Source organism: Gopherus evgoodei, chromosome 3 (genome assembly GCF_007399415.2).
Source record: "Gopherus evgoodei ecotype Sinaloan lineage chromosome 3, rGopEvg1_v1.p, whole genome shotgun sequence".
Taxonomy (NCBI): Eukaryota; Metazoa; Chordata; order Testudines; family Testudinidae; genus Gopherus; species Gopherus evgoodei.
In genome coordinates, this window is record NC_044324.1 from 194647716 (window position 1) to 194663219 (window position 15504).

The window sequence follows — 15504 nt, forward strand, 5'->3', positions numbered from 1 at the left end:
ATGGTTACCTGTGATAGGAGGGGACTGGACTCGATGACAAGAAACATGTGGACAAGGGGGATCCAGTGGACATAGTGTACTTAGATTTCCAGAAAGCCTTTGACAAGATCCCTCACCAAAGACTCTTATGTAAATTAAGTTGTCATGGGATAAAAAGGAAGGTCCTTTCATGGATTGAGAGCTGGTTAAAAGACAGGGAACAAAGGGTAGGAATTAATGGTAAATTCTCAGAATGGAGAAGGGTAACTAATGGTGTTCCCCAAGGGTCAGTTCTAGGACCAATCCTATTCAATTTATTCATAAATGATCTGGAGAAAGGGATAAACAGTGAGGTGGCAAAGTTTGCAGATAATACTAAGCTACTCAAGATAGTTAAGACCAAGGCAGACTGTGAAGAACTTCAAAAAGATCTCACAAAACTAAGTGATTGGGCAACAAAATGGCAAATGAAATTTAATGTGGATAAATGTAAAGTAATGCACACTGGAAAAAATAACCCCAACTATACATACAATATGATGAGGGCTAATTTAGCAACAACGAGTCAGGAAAAAGATCTTGGAGTCATCGTGGATAGTTCTCTGAAGATGTCCACGCAGTGTGCAGAGGCGGTCAAAAAAGCGAACAGGATGTTAGGAATCATTAAAAAGAGGATAGAAAATAAGACTGAGAATATATTATTGCCCTTGTATAAATCCATGGTATGCCCACATCTTGAATACTGTGTACAGATGTGGTCTCCTCACCGCAAAAAAGATATTCTAGCACTAGAAAAGGTTCAGAAAAGGGCAACTAAAATGATTAGGGGTTTGGAGAGGGTCCTATATGAGGAAAGATTAAAGAGGCTAGGACTTTTCAGCTTGGAAAAGAGGAGACTAAGGGGGGATATGATAGAGGTATATAAAATCATGAGTGATGTTGAGAAAGTGGATAAGGAAAAGTTATTTACTTATTCCCATAATACAAGAACTAGGGGTCACCAAATGAAATTAATAGGCAACAGGTTTAAAACAAATAAAAGGAAATTCTTCTTCATGCAACGCACAGTCAACTTGTGGAACTCCTTACCTGAGGAGGTTGTGAAGGCTAGGACTATAACAGTGTTTAAAAGAGAACTAGATAAATTCATGGTGAAGTCCATAAATGGCTATTAGCCAGGATGAGTAAAGAATGGTGTCCCTAGCCTCTGTTTGTCAGAGGATGGAGATGGATGGCAGGAGAGAGATCACTTGATCATTGCCTGTTAGGTTCACTCCCTCTGGGGCACCTGGCATTGGCCACTGTCGGTAGACAGATACTGGGCTAGATGGACCTTTTGTGTGACCCGGTACAGCCGTTCTTATGTTCTTATGACCCAAGAGGTCTCTCCCAATCTTATGTTATTAAGATGAAATACTTTGTGTTGCTTTAACATAATCCCTTCTTATCAGTGTAACAGTAGTCTTGATGGACTCCAGTGTTAGTCCCACCTACCTCTTATTAAGATGTTTTGAGGATGGGTTCTATTCTATTCTGGTTCTAATACTATATCCATAATAATATTTAAATGCCTTCCAATAATACATTAAACTATGTGTCTAACCTCTGTTGTGTGGTACTTGTCTTATGTCTCTCTTCTCCACTGGGAGAAATATATTAATAGATTTATATATATGACTGCTGTGCTATCTGTTTTTTTTAATTAGTGAAGGCAGGTCGCAGGAGTGCATGCTGCCCTGAAATAGCAAATGGTGAGGTCTTAGATTCAGGTTGGTTCATTTCACAATCTGGATCTGTTTCCAAGAAAGCTTAGTCTCCTGGCCAGGCAACTTGTATCCTTGCTATAGACAGTTCCACTGTGAGTAGGGAAAGAAATTGTTGACTGCATTCCTTATGCTGGAGCTTTAGGTGATCTTGTAAGTGTTCCAGGACCTCATCATTAAGTACCTTGAAGACCGAAGTCTTGAATTTGGACGTGATACTGTCTAGGGAGCCAGTGTAGAGTGAGTGGAGGAGAAGTCTGATATGCTTGTCATAGCCTGTGTTACTGTGGATATGTGCTGCTGTGCTCTGTACTGATTGAAGTTTCCTAATGGCTGATAGTTTTATGCCCAGGTAGATTACATCTCTGTGGTAACTATCACAGTTAGAAAATCTCTGGAACGAATTAAAGACTGCCATTCTCTCAACATGTGCTGAATCCATTGACTATGTCACTCACCATCACCAAGACTGGTTTCATGAGAATGATGCTGAGATTCAGGGCCTACTTGACCAGAAAAGAAAAGCTCATCACATGTGGCAAAATGACATATCACATCAGCAGAGGAAAGAGTCATACAAGCAACTCAAGGCTGATGCGCAAAGGAAAATCCGTGACATCAAAAATAAGTGGTGGCAAAAAAAGGCCCAAGATACTGAGCTTTATGCTGATAAACATGACATGAGGAGTTTCTTTCAGGCAATAAGGGCCATTTAAGGCCTATGCTCCCAAGGACCCATACCACTCCGAGCCCCAAACGTGTCAACATTTTTTAAGTACAGTGAAGCCATCAAAGCTAGATGGAAGGAGCATTTTGAGCTACTCCTGAACTGTGAGTCAACTATCTCTGATGCCACTATTGAGTGTATACCTCAACGACATGAAAGAGAATCTCTTGCTAACCCCCCGCATCCTTGAAGAAGTAACACAAGCCACTATGCAGACTAAGAATATCAAGGCAGTAGGGCCAGATGGCATACCAGCTGAAGTCTACAAGTTTGGAGGTGAAGAACTGGTAAGGAAGCTCCACGGACCTTTTCTTCATATCTGGTATAATAGAAGATTCCAGAAGACTTGAGAAACACTAACATTGTTACAATCTTTAAAAAAGGAGATGTCAAAGTGTGGAAACTATCAAGGCATCGCCTTGCTATCTATAGCAGAGAAAGTTCTTGCCCATATCCTCTTAAACTGATTACTTCCCCTGGCTGAGGAAACATTGCCTGAATCTTGGTGCAGTTTTAGACCATCCTGCAGGACAACCAACATGATCTTCATTGCCCGCAAAATCCAGGAAAAATCTTGGGAGCAAAATCAGGACCTGTACATTGCTTTCATCAGTTTGACAAAGGCCTTTGATTCTGTCAATTGCAAAGCCCAGGAGAAGGTGTTGGCCAGATTTGGCTGCCCTCCAAAATTTATTAAGGTCCTAAGGCCTCTCCATGATCAGATAACTGCCACAGTTCTCTGTAATGGCCATGAGATGGAAACTTTCATCATCAAAACTGGGGTTAAGCAAGGATGCGTTATTGCCCCAACCCTGTTTTCCATCTATTTAGTAGTCATTTTGTTCCTCATTAAAGATCATCTCCCCAGTGGAGTTGACATTCAATACAGAATGGATGGACAGCTCTTTAATCTTCAACGTCTTCGCTCGAAGTCTAAAGTCTTCAGGGCATCCATTACTGATCTTCCTCAGTAAGCTTGTGCAAGAAAATCCAGTATGGACTGAAGGTCATCCTCAGTGTGCGCGAGGATGACACAATCATCAGCATCCTCACGCACACTGAGGATGACCTTCAATCCATACTGGATTTTCTTGCACAAGCTTACTGAAGCCTAAGACTCTCACTCAATATTGAGAAGACTAAAGGGTTCTATCAAACTGCTTCAGGCCTTACACATGACCCACCACAGATCAACACCGAGGATCAGATTTTGGAGACAGTTAAGCACTTTTTGCTACTTCGGTAGCTAACTTTCTCAAAATGCAAAAATCAACAATGAGATCCAGCACAAGATCCAGTGTTCAAGTGCTTCCTTTGGGAAATTGCTCTGATGATTTTCATGTACCGTGACCTTCAACAGGACAGAGTAAACTCTACAAAGACACACTGAAAGCATATCTTAAGAAAACTGATGTGGACATCACAAGCTGGGAAGAGCAAGCCACCAACCGACTCCAGTGGCGCCATATCCTCCATCAGGCAGTGGCCCGCTTCAAGGAGAAGTGCCTTGCCCTCTAAGCTGAAAAGAGAGAGAGGAGGAAGGAAAAAGAAATAACTTTCTCCCAGCAGGCCGCTGGCATGCCAAAAAATGTCTGTACCTACTGCGGGCAGATTTGTGATTCCAGGATTGGACTCCTGAGTCATCTGAGGACCCATATGTAAATCCATGGTAGAATCGAATCGAAGGATTGCATAATCAATCATCACAGTTCAGGGCAATTTCAAATGTATTCCCCATCTGTGGTTCACCAAGGGCACCCATTCTTAGGTTTCTGGATCCCCAGCTGTCACCCCTCTTGGATACATGCACAAGTCTCACTCCATCATGACCAGGGCATTTCCAGATTGATCAGTTCCCTATCTACCCTATGAATCCCCAGCAAGTCAGATTGTCTACACAAGCCTGTTTTGCTTTTCTCCTCAGAGGTTATAAACAGCATTATTGCCCACAGTTATAAGCTGCAACACAGCTTTACCTATGCAAGCATATATATTCCTAAGGTAAAAGCAATTCAGAGATAACTTATTAAAATAATAAAAGAATTTACACACATGCTAATAACCTTACCAAGGGCACTGGGAGGAGACAGTCATTCAAACCCACCAAGGGGTTTTTCTGTGGTTACAAGTTCGTAACAATTTTGGCTCAGAACAAGCACATCCATGAATCTCAGAGTTGCTCCATTATACAGTTTGGGCCTCTGATCTTGCCCTCATGAAACAAGTGGCCAGCAGACAAAGGTCCCCTCTTGGGGCAAAGCTTCGAAAGGCTGAGTTGCTGGATACATTACAGAGTGGATACATTAGTAAACACTTCCCTGTGGAGATTTCCTGGGAAACCTATTTAACTTTAAAAGTTCATTCTTGTCCTGCACTTTGTTTCAGATAGTCCTTAGAAGCTTACACCACTTCCCAGCGTTTACATTAGTCATGTCTTCCCCTAGAGAAGTTACATACAATCCCGCAATAATACATAAACATTTGCATTTTTAACATGAAGAACTACAAATATATAAACTTAATTCAGTGAAGTTTAAGTTAATTCAATAAGGTTTGTCCAGGAAATTGCTGTATCTGTCATAGTAACAACAGCATATATGACTGGTACATACTGCCAGGATGATACATAGCTGGTAAAGTGTTACTTGCAGATGCTGCTATGTGAGGATTTAGGATAAGCAAAGAATCCAGGAGCACTCCTGTGCTGCAAACTGCACTGACATGATTACTTGTGGGTGTGTTTATATACAGCCATGGAAACTTCAGTCCCACTAAAAACATGACTATCTTTTCCCTTGGATTGAGTCCTCATTTAGAATTATATTTTGAGATTTGTCAATAGCCAGATTTTAATCTATTTAGTGTGTACCATGTTGATTTTGTATCATCCCTATTTCTTAATCAAAATGTCATGTAGTACCATGCGGATTGGCAGGGGCCCTAGAGGTTTTTCACCTTCCTCTGCAGCGTGGAGCATGGGTCGCTTGCTGGTGGATTCTCTGCAGTTTGAGGTCTTCAAACCAGTTTTGAGGATTTCAATAACTCAGTCCTGGATTAGGGGTTGTATAGAAGTGGATGGGTAGGGTTCTGTGGCTTGCCTTGTGCAGGAGGTCAGACTAGATGATCATATTGGTCCCTTCTGACCTATGAGTCTATGAGTCTATGACAACAATATTGATGTAATATTCTTAATCTTTATCAACCAAACAAAAAAGAATATAAATTAATTTGATGAGTTATTGTCTGCAAACCCATGTTAGTTGGCATTATGTGTATTATTCTCTTTTAATTCTTTATTGATAGAGTCCAGTATCAGCCATTCCATCACTTTGCCTGGGATAGATGTGAGGCTGGCAGGCGTATAATCACCCAGGTCATCTCATTTTTCCTTTTAAAATATTGGCACATGAGCTTTCTTCTAGTGTTCTGGAACTTTCCCAGTGTTCCAAGATTTATTGAAAATCAACATTGAGTCCACAAAGCTCCTGAGACAGCTCTTTTAAACTCTGGGATACAAGTTTTCAACACCATCTGATTTAAAAATGTCTAATTTTAATAGCTACTATTTAACATCCTCCTGTGTTACAATCGTAATGAAAAGTATATCTTCATCTGGTTTTTTACTAAATATAGAACAGAAATATCTATGGAATATTTCTGCCTTTTCTGCATTATTATTCACAGCTCTATCTTTTCCATCTAGTAACTGTACAAATACCATTGTTAGATTCCTTTGTTCCTAATATAATCTTTAAAAATCTTCCCTTGTCCTTAATTCAACTAACAATTGATTTCTTCCTGGGTCTTTTTGCTTCCCTTATCAATTTTATACAATTCCAATCGTCTCATTTATATGTTTATATTCATTGCTATCAACTTCCCCTTTTTCATGTGCGTGTTTATATATAACATTTATAACTGCTTTTACTTCCCTTTTAGGTCTGGGTACATTTTTTTAAATTAGCATGGAATTTGTTCGTGATTGTGGCATTGAGAGTTTTTGATACTCTAATAAAATATTCTTAAACGATTCCCAATTATCATTTGCTTTTTCTGTTTTAATTTTTTCCCTGTTGATTTGACTTATAATTGTCTTCAGTTTTGTAAATTGGCCCTCTTAAAACACCAAGTATACTTTTTCATTTGTTGTGTGAGATCCAAATAATCAAAACACGATCACATACACTTAAGGAATCACTCATTTCAGTTCTGCAATCAATTCCTTTTTACTGGTTAAGATGAGATCTAATATAAAATTCCTTCATGTTGGATGCTATATTTTTTTGAATTAGGAAATTGTCATCTATAATCTTTAGAAATTCTGAGGATATTTCAATACTGGCAGGTTTAGATCTCTGGTATACGTCACATGGGTTGTAATTCTCTATAATAACTGCCTCCCCCCCCCGATAGATAGATACTTAAGGAGTCAGTTACCTTTTTTCTGTGTGATATGGTGGTCTTCAGCAGACACCAGTAGTACCCAGCTATCTCTTAGGACATGTATCCATAAACATTCAAGACTATTTGCATCTGAGTTGTCAGTGTCTAAGGATATGTCTGCACTGCAATAAAACACTGCAGCTGGCCCATGTCAACTAACTGAGACTCGTGAGGCTTGGCTGTGGGGCTATAAACTTGCAGTGCAGATATCCAGGCTTGGGCTGAAGCCTGTGCTCTGGGACTGCAGCTGGCCTCAAGCCCAAGCCCAGATATATAGATTGCAATTTTATAGCCCCGCAGCCTGAGTCCCATGAATCTGAGTCAGCTGACACAGATCAGACAGAGGTGTTTTATTACAGTTTCGATATATCCTCAGAAACAGATAAAGCCTTTTTTTACATAGTGCCCTATCCCTCTCCCCTTTTGCCATCTCAATCGTTCCTAAAAAGACTATAACACTGATTTTAACATTTTAGTCATGTGGATCTTCCCAACAATTTTCAGTAATATCAAATAGATTGAATTTATGCTCACAAATGAGCAATTCCAGTTCCTCTTGTTAATTATCACATGCATTGGAATATAGGCAAGTAGGTTTTTTTTTCTTTTCATGGCCCTTCATTTACTTGATTGATTTTTGTTCCCAACATCTTCATTTAGTTATGAGTGTTCATTTGTTCCCCCTTTTCACCATCCCCTTTTGTTGTTAAACACCCTGCCGACTAGCCTAGCCAGCTGTCCCCTAGAAATTTGGTTCCCCTTCTACTGTGATGAAGTTCATCCAAATTGTAAAGCCCTCTCCCTCCCCCCAGGAAGGTGGGTCAGTGTTCCACTAAACTATGTTACATAGTCAGTAGTTCACTTTCAGAATCTTCTACCTTTAGTCTTCCTTTGCTCATGGGACAAAAAGAAGCTCCAAGAAGATTACTTGAACCTTCTGCATCCCTCTGAGTTTCCTTAAGCCATCTAAAATCTGTGAAGTATCTTGTGAAGCAGTGTCATTAGTTCCAATATGTAACATTTCCAGTGGATCTTTTCCCATCGACTTCCAATCTTGAAGTCACATTTCATGCCTTTCTTTAGGAAGACAGCATACCACCCTGATGTCCCCTTGCAAAGTGTTTCAATTCTTCTTCCAACAGAATTCCCAACAAGGACTGTCTGTCTGTCTTGGATAGTTGGAGATCTCTTTGTGGGCAGACTAAGCATCTCTCCGCAGGTGTGTCCCATACAGCTCTCCATTTCATTGGACCAGTGAATCTTCACAGATATTTTTGAGACAAGGTAGGCAAGGTAATATCTTAAGGTAACAGAAGTTGGTCCAATAAAAATATTACCTCACCCACCTGGTGTATCTAAAATATTACCTCACCCACCTGGTGTATCTAATATCCTGGGATCAACATGGCTACAACACTGTAAACAACAAGAGATATTTTGGGCTGTTTTCACAATTGGATAGAATCATAGAATCACAGAATATCAGAGTTGGAAGGGACCTCAGGAGGTCATCTAGTCCAATCCCCTGCTCAAAGTAGGACCAATTCCCAACTAAATCATACCAGCCAGGGCTTTGTCAAGCCTGACCTTAAAAACCTCTAAGGAAGGAGATTCCACCAACTCCCTAGGAAACCCATTCCAGTGCTTCACCATCCTCCTAGTGAAAAAGTTTTTCCTAATATCAAACCTAAACCTCCCCCACTGCAACTTGAGAACATTACTCCTTGTTCTATCATCTGATACCACTGAGAACAGTCTAGATCCATCCTCTTTGGAACCCCCTTTCAGGTAGTTGAAAGCAGCTGTCAAATCCCCCATCATTCTTCTCTTCTGCAGACAAAACAATCCCAGGTCCATCAGCCTCTCCTCATAAGTCATGTGCTCCAGCCTCCTAAACATTTTTGTTGCCCTCCGCTGGATATTTTCCAATTTTTCCACATCCTTCTTGTAGTGTGGAGCCCAAAACTGGACACAGTACTCCAGATGAGGCCTCACCAATGTTGAATAGAGGGGAATGATCATGTCCCTCGATCTTCTGGCAATGCCCCAAAATGCCGTTAGCCTTCTCAGCAACAAGGGCACACTGTGTTAGCAGCTTTCTTTTCCTTAGGACTAGACTTGAACCAAACCCTTAAAATTCTTTGCAACAAGGGCACACTCTTGACTCATGTCCAGCTTCTCATCCACTATAACCCCTATGTCCTTTTCTGCAGAATTGCTGCCTAGCCATTCGGTCTCTAGTCTGTAACAGTGAATGAGATTCTTCCGTCCAAAGTGCAGGACTCTGCACTTGTCCTTGTTGAAGCTCATCAGGTTTCTTTTGGCCCAATTCTCTAATTTGTCTAGGACCCTTTGTATCCTATTCCTACCCTCCAGCGTATCTACCACGCCTCCCAGTTTAGTATCATCTGCAAACTTGCTGAGAGTGCAGTTCATGCCATCCTCCAGATCATTAATGAAGATATTGAACAATACTGGCCCCAGAACTGACCCTTTGGGCACTCTGCTTGAAACCGGCTGCCAGCTAGACATGGAGCAATTGATCACTACCCATTGAGCCCAACGATCTAGCCAGCTTTCTGTCCATCTTATAGTCCATTCATCCAGCCCGTACTTCTTTAACTTGCTGGCAAGAATACTGTGGGAGACCGTATCAAAAACTTTGCTAAAGTCAAGGAATAACTCATCCACTGCTTTCCCCTCGTCACAGAGCCAGTTATCTTGTCATAGAAGGCAATTAGGCTAGTAGGCATGACTTGCCCTTGGTGAATCCATGCTGACTGTTCCTGATCTTTTCTCTCCTCTAAGTGCTTCAGAATTGATCCCTTGAGGACCTGCTCCATGATTTTTCCAGGGATTGAAGTGAGGCTGACTGGCCTGTAGTTCCCTGGATCCTCCTTCTTCCCTTTTTTAAAGATGGGCACTACATTAGCCTTTTTCCAGTCATCCGGGACCTCCCCCGATCGCCATGAGTTTTCAAAGATAATGGCCAATGGCTCTTCAGTCACATCTGCCAACTCCTTTAGCACCCTTGGATGCAGCGCATCCGGCCCCATGGACTTGTGCTCGTCCAGTTTTTCTAAATAGTCCCAAACCACTTCTTTCTCCACAGAGGGCTGGTCACCTTCTCCCCATACTGTGCCGCCCAGTGCGGCAGTCTGGGAACTGACCTTGTTTGTGAAGACAGAGGCAAAAAAATCATTGAGTACATTAGCTTTTTCCACATACTCTGTCACTAGATTGCCTCCCTCATTCAGTAAGGGGCCCACACTTTCCTTGACTTTCTTCTTGTTGCTAACGTGCCTTAAGAAACCCTTCTTGTTACTCTTTACATCTCTTGCTAGCTACAACTGCAAGTGTGATTTGACCTTCCTGATTTCACTCCTGCATGCCTGAGCAATATTTTTATACTCCTCCCTGGTCATTTGTCCAAGCTTCCACTTCTTGTAAGCTTCTTTTTTGCGTTTAAGATCAGCAAGGATTTCACTATTAAGCCAAACTGGTCGCCTGCCATATTTACTATTCTTTCTACACATTGGGATGTTTTTTTTCCTGCAACCTCAATAAGGATTCTTTAAAATACAGCCAGCTCTCCTGGACTCCTTTCCCCCTCATGTTATTCTCCCAGGGGATCCTGCCCATCAGTTCCCTGAGGGAGTCAAAGTCTGCTTTTCTGAAGTCCAGGGTCTGTATTCTACTGCTCTCCTTTCTTCCTCATTTCAGGATCCTGAACTTGACCATCTCATGGTCCCAGGTTCCCATCCACTTTTGCTTCCCGTACTAATTCTTCCTGGTTTGTGAGCAGCAGGTCTAGAAGAGCTCTGCCCCTAGTTGGTTCCTCCAGCACTTGCACCAGGAAATTGTTCTCTACACTTTCCAAAAACTTCCTGGATTGTCTGTGTACCTCTGTGGATTGCTCTTCCAGTAGATATCAGGGTGATTAAAGTCTGCCATGAGAACCAGGGCCTGCAATCTAGTAACTTCTGCTAGTTGCCAGAAGAAAGCACCACCACCTCGTCCACCTCATTTCCCTGGTCTGGTGCTCTATAGCAGACTCCCACCAAGACATCACACTTGTTGCTCACACTTCTAAACTTAATCCAGAGATTCTCAGCTTTTTCTGCAGTTTCATACTGGAGCTCTGAGCAGTCATAACTGCTCTCTTACATACAATGCAACTCCCCCACCTTTTGCGCCCTGTCTGTCTTTCCTGAACAGTTTATATCCATCCATGACAGTATTCCAGTCATGTGAGTTATCCCATCAAGTCCCTGTTATTCTAATCACATCATAGTTCCTTGACTGTGCCAGGACTTGCAGTTCTCCCTGCTTGTTTCCCATGCTTCTTGCATTTGTGTATAGGCACTTAAGATAACTCACTGATTGTCCCACTTTCTCAGTCTGAGACAGGAGTCCTCCCCTCTTTCACTCTCTTGCTCGTGCTTCCTTCCGGTATTCCATTTCCCCACGTACCTCAGGGCTTTGATCTCCTTCCCCTGGTAAAGCTAGTTTAAAGCCCTTCTCACTAGGTTAACCAGCCTACTTGTGAAGATGCTCTTCCCTCTCTTCGTTAGGTGGAGCCCATCTCTGCCTAGCACTCCTCCTCCTTGGAACACCATCCCATGGCCGAAGAATCCAAAACCTTCTCTCCGACACCACCTGTGTAGCCATTCGTTGACTTTCACAATTCGACAATCTCTACCCAGGCCTTTTCCCTGCACAGGGAAGATGGATGAGAACACCACTTGCACCTCAAACTCTTTTATCCTTCTTCCCAGAGCCACGTAGTCTGCAGTGATCCGCGCAAGGTCATTCTTGGCAGTATCATTGGTGCCCACGTGGAGAAGCAGGAAGGGGTAGCGATCCGAGGGCTTGATTTGTCTCAGCAGTCTCTCTGTCACATCACGAATCCTAGCTCCTGGCAAGCAGCAAATGTCTCGGTTTTCTCGATTGGGGTGGCAGATAGATAACTCAGTCTCCCTGAGGAGGGAGTCGCCAACCACCTCCTTCTCTTGGGAGTGGTGGTCGTGGAACCCCCATCCCTAGGACAGTGCATCTCATGCCTTCCAGTTGGTAGAGTCTCTTTCTGCTCCCTTCCCTCAGATGTATCATCAAGTCCACTCTCTGCATTAGTACCTGTGGAGACAACATGAAAACGGTTGCTCATCTGTATCTCCATTGCTGGCACATGGACGCTCCTCTTTCTTCTTCTGGAGGTCGCTTCTCCTCCTCTTGCCTCTGGTGGCTATGAACTGCCAGGCCTCATCTTTGATGCTCATGCTGTCTGGTTCGTTGGTGGACAGTTCTTTTCTCACTTGAATCTGGCATGGTAATGCTTGCTCTTTCTGCTAGTGCAAGTTTTCCTCAAGCTCTCTGATAGTCTGCAGTGTCTGTACTTGTTCTTCCAGAGCACAGATCTTTTCTTCCAGCGCAGCCACCAGCTTGCACTTCATACAGAGGAATTCCTTTCTGGCAGGAAAGATATCACGTCACATCTGTTGCAGGACACAACCACTGTTCCATCACTGACCATCACAGTACTGATCACAGAACAATACCTAGAAAGGGAGCCTCTCACACTTTCTCCACACTCCCCTGTTTGCCAATCCCATTTGCCCACTCGGGAGTTTGCCTAGTAACTTCATTGGAGTTGACACTGATTAACACTAAGGTAAGATAGGATTCAGGCCTATTTAATGACTGCATATGTATAATAAATACTATTTTTTCCTCTCTCTCCAACCATTCTAAGACAGGCAGACACCTTCAGCTCCCATAGGAAGAAGCAGCACCGTATAGAACTGTACCAGTGAGAAGGAGGGGGAGAGATTTATTGTTAGTTTTTAGGACAATATTTTAATATACTGGAATATGTTCCACCATTATTTATTATAAAACAGTCTGGTCATATGGTCAGCTGGCGTAAATTGTCATTTCTCCATTTAAATTAATGGAGTTCCAGTGATTATACCAGCTGAGGATCTGGCCCTCACATTTTTAATATATGTTTATATTTGGACACTATTTTACAACAGCCACTCCTGAGATGTGTCATCTATGGTATGTTTACCTTTGATCTGGGCTCATAATTCCCAACTTGAGAACAGGCACCCTTGCCAGGTCTGGTCAAGCTAGTGCTCTAGAAATAGAGTAGCCACAACCGCACAAACAAGAGGAATGGTGAGCTGCCAAGTATATACCTGAATGAGACACTAGGCAAATACTCAAAGGCAGCTCACTCCTCCTGCCATTCATGCCAGCACAGCTGTGCTCTATTTATTAACACACTAGCTCAATCAGAGCTAGTGCAGCTGTCTCCTTTCATTGGCAATTATACTCCTACCTCAAAGTGTAGCCATACCCTTAGAAACACAAAACGTTAGGGGGCTAAAGAGAGATTTCTACTTTACTGGGACCCTTTTAATGATGTTTCAGAGCCAGGCATTTACTGTGCATTGTCAATTAATTTTATTGATTGTTTAACATGATCCCAAATGCCCATTAGTGGAGAGACTTGCATATACAGCAGTCATGTTATTTATAACACAGAAAGAACACTGTTACCAGAATATGTTGATAAACTGTATGATAGGAGTGGTTTTATTGCTTAGAAAAAGACTTGTGTGGCCAGCTTTTCTGAGGGGTGGATTAAAACAAAGGTATGATATGGAACAGGAGCATTTGAAACGCAGGTTGATTAAATTAAAAACAAATACTGTCTTTCAGCTTTATCCAGTAACCTTCAGCCAGACTTTGATGGTGGGGAAATTCAGCAGTATGGCATCCAGTCATACTGGCTGTGATTGTCCTGGCTTCAGTCTTTTCTCTGATATTGGCGTCCCAATTGTATTGCTTCATGATCAACACAGATGCTATTATCCCCAATTCCTAGGATAAGGCAAAAATGTGTTAACTTGTGGGAAAAAAATGTTACAAAGTGATATCTGACCTTGAAAGATTTTGTATACAGGAGTACAAGACTTAAGAAAGTAATAAAGAGCTTAGGGTAGCAAGAAACCTAATACTTCACTGACATCAGCAAAATGGCTGCACACAGAAGACTATTCAACAATCAAGCCCACAAAAGCTAATTTGCCACAGATAGCACAAATTCTGTGCAGATTCTTTTCGATTGTTTGAATTAACTGTAGGGATATTTTTAGAGCAATGCTGTTTGATTTAATTCAAGCTATTGTTGGTATTAGTTAATGAAAAGAGCTACTTCATATATTATTTAGAGATATATAAATAAGGTTACAAGTAATAGCCAACATGAATTTGTCAAAAACAAATAATGCCAAAACAACCTAATTTCATTCTTTGACATGGTTACTGGCCTAGTGGAAAAGAGGGAAGCTGTAGATGTGATTTATCTTGATTTTAAGTAAAGCTTTTCAGACAGTCCCATATGACATTCTCCCAAGCAACATGGGGAAATGTGGTCTAAAATTACTATAAGATATAGTACATTTTTTTTAAAGATTGTATACTCAAAGAGTAATTATCAATGACTAGCTGTCATACTGGGAGGATGCGTCTAGTGGGTCCCACAGGGGTCTTTCCTGGGTCCAGTGCTGTTTAATTTGGATAATGGAGTGGAGAGTATGCTTATAAAATTTGCAAATGATGCCAAACTGGGAGGGGTTACTAATACTTTGGAGAAGAGGATTGGAATTCAAAACAACCTTGACAAATCTGAGAATTGGTCTGATATCAAGAACATGTAATTCAATAAACAAGTGTAAAGTACTGCACTTAGGAAGGTAAAATCAAATGCACAAATACAAAACAGGGAATAATTTGGCTAAGCAGTATTACTACTGAAAAGGATCTGTGATTATAGTGAATCATATTGAATGTAAGCCAACAATGTGAGGCAGTTGTGAAAAAAGCTGATATTTCTCTGGGGTGTGTTAATAGGAGTTGACATATGTAAGATGCGGAAGATAATTTTCCTGCTCTGTCTGCACTGTTGAGGCCTCAGCTGGAGTATTATGTCCCAGTTTTGAGTGCCACATTGTAAGAAAAAATTGGAGAGAGTCCAGTTGCGAGCAACTAAACTGACAAAAGTTTTCAAAAACCTGACCAATGAGGAAATTAAAGAACAAAACAAAACTGGGCATATTTAGTCTTGAGAAAAGACAGGGGAAACCTGGTAAGTCTTCAGATATGTTAATGGCTGTTACAAAGAGGACTGTGATCAATTGTTCTCCATGTCCAATGCAGGTGGGACAAGAAGTAATCGATTTAATTTGCAGCTAGTAAGATATAGGTTAGGTATTAGGGAAAACTTTCCAACAATAAGGATAGCTAAACACTGAATAAACTTCCAAGGGTGGTTTCAGAATCCCCATCATTGGAGGTGTTTAAGAACAGGTTAGCCAAACACCTGTTAGGGATTGTTCAGATATACTTGGTCCTCCCTCAGTGCAATGGCTGGACTAGATGACTTCTCAAGGTCTCTTCCAGCCCTACATTTCTATGATGAATATATCTGTACATTCTCATATATTAAATAGCATCCATTATTAGTGACTGACATACTTGAACCTATTGAGGGTTATGTTTGATTGGTTAATACAGTTAATTCTA

General features: G+C 41.5%; 1 protein-coding gene across 1 annotated transcript in view; it reads left to right on the forward strand.

The window, feature by feature from the left end:
* NRXN1 (neurexin 1) overlaps positions 1-15504 on the forward strand; it is a 1285455-nt gene that overhangs the window by 561997 nt on the left and 707954 nt on the right.